The sequence below is a fragment of the Sceloporus undulatus genome, chromosome 1 (assembly GCF_019175285.1).
Source record: "Sceloporus undulatus isolate JIND9_A2432 ecotype Alabama chromosome 1, SceUnd_v1.1, whole genome shotgun sequence".
Taxonomy (NCBI): domain Eukaryota; kingdom Metazoa; phylum Chordata; class Lepidosauria; order Squamata; family Phrynosomatidae; genus Sceloporus; species Sceloporus undulatus.
Genome location: NC_056522.1, coordinates 4,930,281 through 4,937,230, shown reverse-complemented (window position 1 = coordinate 4,937,230; position 6,950 = coordinate 4,930,281). Strand labels below are relative to the sequence as shown.

Here is a 6,950-nt window from a genome sequence, read left to right as displayed (position 1 = left end):
TCTTAGGCTTTGGTTTGCAATGCTGATTCAGACCCTCAGCATTGCAAACCAAAACCCCAGACCCAGGGAGGTGTTGCTCCTTCCTGCCTTGTTAACTCCTTCCCAGGATGATACATTCAGAAAGAGGGAGGCCGGCAAGCAGGAGCACCATGCCTCTATTTATTGTTCCTGCTTCACCTTCCCAGCAGCAAAAGCAGAAAGAAGGGGTTCCTGGGGCCTGGGCTTTCTTTCCAGTGTCCCTTCCTTGGCCCGGACTGCTTCCCAGATTTGATGCCTCAGTCTCAGGTAAACCACACTGGCTCACGCACATAAACCTAGAACCCATTAAAATAATCCAATATAAAGAAAGAGGATAGAAGGATTAAGGAATAGTGGCATGTTGTAGCAATGTGAAGTGAATTATGGATGATTGTTGGAGATTTGTATGTTTGTTCGATGTGTATTGTGTAAATTGTTTAATAATAATAATAATAATAATAATAATAATTCAACATAAAATTAGAAATATACAATATAATTTTAAAATGCCTGTCCTGCTCCTAGTCCTTTCTCACCTCCCAAATTATCACCAGAATAGTGAAATATTTGTGTTTATTAGACTCTGTAAATAACCGACAAAACGAAAGAACAAATGTAAAGAGGAATAAAATGAAAGAATTTCCATCAATAAAATGAGGGTGACATGCTAATTATGCAAGAAATTTTATATTGTAAGCTAAGTTTTGTATCAGAAAAAATACTAAACACGACTGTGGAGTTTATCACACAGGAGGAATTTCTCTTAATTTCGAATGAAAAGAAAGTGGGGCCAGAACGCATTCATGTGAATTAGCTAGTTCAGTGAATTTACGTGAATTCAAATTGCGTTCGAACTGGCTTCCCATTCCCCGAAAATAGCTTGCCATTGTCTGAATTTGCGCAATAATGTGAAACCCCATGAATTGCAGAAAGCATTTTTCAGTTTGAAAACTTTGCAGTAATAAATAATAACAATAAAAATAATAATAATTTTATTTATATTTCCCCGTCTCTCCCAGATGGATCGAGGTGGGATTACAACCTAATATAAATATACAGCTACAAAACTTATCAGTAAAATATGCAAGCATTTAACAATTAAAAAGGTGCTCTCAAAAGTGACAGCGGGAATAAAGGTACAGTATTCCAATCCTAGTCAAAGAGATGGATCCATGTATCTCATACAGAGTTGGGTGGGTATGTTCGCTGGAAGAGATCCGCCTTAACTGCCTTCTTAAAGGTCTCCAAGGAGGTAGTAAGACGGATCTCCTCTGGGAGACTGTTCCATAATCTAGGAGCGGCTACAGTGAAAGCTGTTTGGGAAATTGAGGTTAATATAGACATTTTTAATTCCAGCAAGTTCTTCCCTGATGTTCTGAGAGTGCAGGGCAGATTATGTAGAGAGAGGCATTCCCATAAGTAACTCGGGCCCAAGCCATATAGGGCTTTAAAAGTAATAACCAAAACCTTGTATTGTGCCCGGAAGCACATCAGCAGCCAGTGAAGATCTTTTAAAATTGGTGTTATATGGACAAACTTATATGAACCAGTGACCAACCTGGCTGACATGTTTTGAACTAATTGAAGCTTCTGAACTTGATACAAGGGTAGTCCCATGTAGTAAAACAAGACGAGAGATTACCAGAGCATGTACTACTGCTTCAAGGTGCTTTCGGTCCAGGTAGGGGCGCACTTGGTGTATCAACTGAAGTTGGTACCAATCACTCCTGGCCATTGCATCTATTTGAGATGACAACTGTAGAGACGGATCCAGGAGTACAGTGGGCCCTTGGCTTACGCGGGGGATCCTTTCTGGACCCCCCTCTGCGTAAGCCAAATATCGCGTATGCTCAAGCCCTATTCAAGTGAATGGGGCTCGTGCACGCGGTGGCGCACACGTGCCATGGGCGCACGCCCCATTCATTCAAATGGGACGCACCACCCCTTGTGCCCCGCACACTACTGTGCAGCTCTACATGGCTTTGCGTGTAAGCTCAAAGCCGCGTATAGCGCATCTGTGTATAACACGGGCGCACTGTACTTCCAAACAGCGAACTTCGTCCTTCAGGGGAAGTGTGACCCCGTCCAGGACAGGTTGACAAATTTCCTTCCCCAGACCTGAGGTTTCTATTGCAAGTACACTGGTGCCTCGGGTTACGAAATTAATTCGTTCCGCCATTCCTTTTGTAACCCGAAAATTTCGTAACCCGAAAAGGCTTTCCGTTAGCACTGGAAAGCCTATAGCTGCACTTTGCAGCATTTGAATTTCGCGCCGAAATGAATTTCGTAACCCGAAAAATATTTCGTAACCCGAAACAGTTTTTGCCAATCCAACTTTTTCGTATCCCGGAAATTTCGTAACCCGATCATTTCGTATCCCGAGGCACCAGTGTACCTCTGTTTTCTCTGGATTCATCTTGTGTTTGTTTTCCCTCATCCAGCCCATTACCGACTCAAGGCAGGCATTCAGAGGAGAGATGCCATCCTTAGTCGCTGTAGCAGTCGGAGGCATAGAGAAACATACTTGGGTGTCATCAGCGTACTGATAACACCGCGCTCCATGTCTCCGGATGATCTCACCAGCATGGGGGACAGAATGGCACCATGTAGGCTGCCCACCACATTGGAATCCCATTTCCCATCCAGCACTGATTACTTGTTTCCCCCAGCAGCAAAACATGAAGAGAAGGATGGCAGGGGATGAAGTATCGCTGAGTGACTCATGGATGTGCCCATCCTCAATGAAGATCAATAAGTGCCACGGTAACATTCCCTATCATTTCTCATGAGACAGAAGTGTTCACACAGACTTTCTGCACTATTCCAGTCACTACATTTATAACTATGATATTGTTTCCTATACCTAAGATGACACCTGCACTCCAGGCAAGTTGTGAATTCCAGTGAGGAGGCAGTGGAGGCAGTGAAGGAGCCTGAAGCCAAAGGGATCATCTTCCCCATGCCAGGACCCAGTTACTTAGGTAAGTTGCAAGGCCAGACAGTTTGCATGAGACAAAGGTGGTTATTGGGGCACTTTGTACTTCTCAGAGCAATGTGCATAGTACTAATGATGGCCATGCTTTCAGTTCTGCAGCAGAACAGCATACTGAGGGAGAACTAGAAGGTTTTGAGTCCCACACATTGATGTGTAGCCACACTGGTGGTAAGTCAACACTGTTAATGCAATGGCCTGCCTCCCTTCCAAGGAAAGCCATTCCCTTGTACCACCTCCACCACACAAGATTATCTTTCCTCCCAAAAGCACCAGAATCCCTGGATATTTGTAGAACCTTCACCTATGTCGACTGAATGTCAAAAATGAGGAAAAAATAACAGAATTTTTGTATGCTACTCTGTCTTGAAACTGGGTTTCAATACAGTTCTTGAAATAGGAGGTGTTATAGCGACAATGTGGCACTGCCAAAATCTCTCAAAATCTTTCACTTCTTTTCACTGTGTGTCACCACCAACACCAATATGTTACGGTGTGGTGACTCTCACCAGCTCCAACTACATTTCTCTGATGGTCGCACAATGGGTCTTTTAGATCCCACCGCGGCCACCAATTATGTGATGAGACCCTCAAACTTGGATCTGTCCTCATAGTGTCTCCTGCACTGGAAACCATGTCCTATGAGGAATGACTTAGGGAGCTGGGGATGTTTAGCCTGGAGAGGAGAAGGTTAAGAGGTGATATGATAGCTCTGTTTAAATACTTGAAGGGATGTCATATTGAGGAGGGAACAAGCTTGTTTTCTGCTGCTCCAGAGACTAGAATGTGGAACAATGGATGCAAGCTGCAGGAAAAGAGATTCCACCTCAACATTAGGAGGAACTTCCTGACAGTAAGGGCTGTTCGACAGTGGAACAAACTTCCTTGGAGTGTAGTGGAGTCTCCTTCCTTAGAGGTCTTTAAACAGAGGCTGGATGGCCATCTGTCAGGGATGTTTTGATTGAGAGTTCCTGCATGGCAGAATGGGGTTGGACTGGATGGCCCTTGTGGTCTCTTCCAATTCTATGATTCTAGAACTCTGTTTAATGTAAATATTTTAAATTAATGTAAATATTGTAAATATTTTAATGACTTAAGTATTATTTCACAACTGAGTACAGTAGAAGCAGTGATGTCACTATCTGTTTTCTCCACACACCTCTTCCCTTTGGTAGTCATTTCTTCATTTAAACCTCCAATGGTTTATATGCAGCAATGAATTCCAGCGGTTTACACAGTGTTAAACAATATATTTATTATTATTATTATTATTATTATTATTATTATATATCCCACACATTGACCTGTTCAATATACTTACCAAAACAGTCATAAAAGTCATTACCATACATAACATCACTTTAAAACATTGTATACATTCCCTAAATACTTATTCCACTCTATCTATGCCTAACATGTGTTCATCACTTACTTTTACTACCTTAGGATTCTTCAAGTGATCTTTAAATATACCCTTTACATTTATATTTACTTGCACTAGTTCAGCATATATTGCAATTTATAATTTCCATTACATATACTTACTCTGTGAAGCTGAAGGCTTTCACTGCTGGCATTCATTGTTTTTTGTGGTTTTTTTGGGCTATGTGGCCGTGTTCTGGAAGAATTTATTCCTGACGTTTCCCCCAACCTCTGAAGATGCCAGCCACAGATGCAGGTGAAATGTCCGGAATAAAGTCTTCCAAAACATGGCCAAATAGCCCAAAAAAACCCACAAAAAAACTGTAATTACCATATATATTGGTCTATAAATCTAAAAATGTATGCCCAAAAATTGACTCCAAAATCCCAGGTGGACTTATTTACGGAGCACTATAGTAATGTGATAGCAGCTCTTTCAGATTTCCCCACTCGGTAGGTCGACTGAGAGAGCAAATTTTCACTCTCTTAAGCCAAACAGAAAGAGTCCTAGGTGATTAATTGCTGTCAAACAAACAAACAGAGTTGCTTTCCCGCCGGAGTGGCTGCCTGAAACAAAAGCTGAAACACTGAAGCAAAAAGCCTCAATTAGAGTTCCTCTTGCTGCACACACAGATAACACACTGAAGGAGCCTCCAGGTTTTACCCTCAACCCATTCATGGGTTATGGTAAAATCTATAATTTTGGCCCCAAAATCTGCCCTCAATTTATAAATGAGGCCGACTTACAGGCAAGTATATGCAGTACTCTCTTTCCTTTATGTTAGAAATAATGTCAATTGTTTACTCTCAACATTCTCACAATTATACACCTCCAGCTTAAACTCTATACATGCTCCTGTCAAAAGTATTATCGACACACACACACACACACACACTGTTTCCCAGTCTTCTAATCCTTTCCTCCCTGTTCCGAATACAAGTTTGAAAGTTTCTCCTTCCCCATTTTAGTAATAGCACCAAGCATTACATTCTTTTTAGAGTCCACTATATATACAATTCACGATGTTGGTCACAGGATTGTTGACTGCCACCTTGGTTCTTAACAGAAAGTCTCTGGTTCTTGCTTCCTCATCATGCCATGTCTTTGGTTTGGGTTTGTGCAACCTTTTGGTTTTCACCAGCACACTGAAAAGCTGCTTTTGAAGATGTCATCAGATCTTCCACGTAAGCCACCACTCTCTTGGTTTTCACTTATCTTAAAACAGTCTGGGCAGTCATTGCAGTTTTAGACGTTTGGGGGATTTTCCTTCCAGAAGGTCTTGTAAAGATTCTTTTCCTGACTCCAGTTCAAGTTACTCTTTTATTTAATGTACAAATATCTTAATTTTTCTGTTCTGTAAACTATCAGTGAAGAGGAATTGCATTAACGCATTCTTCCATTAATACCAAATGAAGGGCAAGGATGGGACAATTCCACTTCAACAGGGGTCGGCAACCTGTGGCCCGTGGGCCGGATGCGGCCCGCGAGCACTGTAGGACCGGCCCCTGGCCGACCCTGCCGCCGATTGCCGCCGCCGGAGAGCTCCGTTTCCCCGCCCTCTGGGATGGCCTCTGGCCTCCCAGGGGGCGGGGAGAAGCGCTGGGGCCGCCGGTGCGCTCCTTCCCCCCGCGCCCTGGAATGGCCTCTGGCCTCCCAGGGGGCGGGGGCAAGCGCTGGGGCCGCCGGAGCGCTCCTTCCCCCGCCCCCTGGGATGGCCTCTGGCCTCCCAGGGGGCGGGGGCAAGCGCTGGGGAAGAAGGAGGAATAGAGGAGGAGGAGGGAGGGAGGGAAGAGGAAGGAAGAAGAAGGAGGAAGGAAGGAAGGAGCAAGAGGAGGAGGGAAGGAGGGGGAGGGGGAGGGAGGGAGGGAGGAAGGAGCAGGAGGAGGAGGAGGAAGATGAAGACATGCAGTCTTTCTGAAGGTGAGACAGTGTGACTTTCCAAAGTGCATTTCTGTGTATTTTCAGTGCTTTCAATGCTAAAAGGTCTGCTTTAACAGCGAGAGTGGTTTCGGCCTTCCCCTTTGGCCGAAAGGGCCCCTTGGAGCCCTTTCGGCCGAAGGAAGGGGCCAAGGAGGAGAGGGCAGGCACACACCTCCTCCTCCCCGCGGGGCTTTGGCAGCCCTGAGGTGTCTTTCGGAGGACACCTCAGGCCTGGCAAAGCCCCGAGGACAGGAGCTGGGGCCACGCGCCTGTTGCTCCTACCCCTCACGGGCCCTTACTGCTTCTCTGAGAGGCAGCTGGGGGCCATGGAAGGGCAGGAGGAGCAGGCGCGTGCCTGTCACCCCCTTTCCCAATCCCCCCCTTCTAGCTGTCTCTCAGTCAGGTGGAGGTTGGGAAAGGGAGCAGAGAAAGGTCCGCCCCCAGAGGGTGGAAGCTCCACCCCCAGCATGCGGCACCGCCCCCAGAGGGTGGAAGCTCCACCCCCAGCACGCGGCCCTGCCCCCAGAGGGTGGAAGCTCCCCCCCTTCGGCCCCCCAGTTGTCTCAGGGACAGCAACCCGGCCCCCGGCTCAAAAAG

The 6,950-nt window shown here is 45.5% G+C and overlaps 1 long non-coding RNA gene across 2 annotated transcripts; it reads left to right on the top strand.

Moving 5' to 3' along the window:
- The first annotated feature begins 109 nt into the window (after window positions 1–109).
- Window positions 110–6,186, top strand: LOC121919430. Of its 2 annotated transcripts, none has more exons than XR_006101478.1 (3): window positions 110–285; window positions 2,688–2,781; window positions 2,887–3,749. It is a non-coding gene; the product is annotated as an uncharacterized LOC121919430 (long non-coding RNA). The 2 variants fall into 2 exon arrangements; XR_006101479.1 differs by lacking the exon at window positions 110–285 and adding an exon at window positions 5,500–6,186 and having other exon boundaries at window positions 2,614–2,781; window positions 2,887–2,999.
- The last annotated feature ends 764 nt before the right edge of the window (window positions 6,187–6,950 follow it).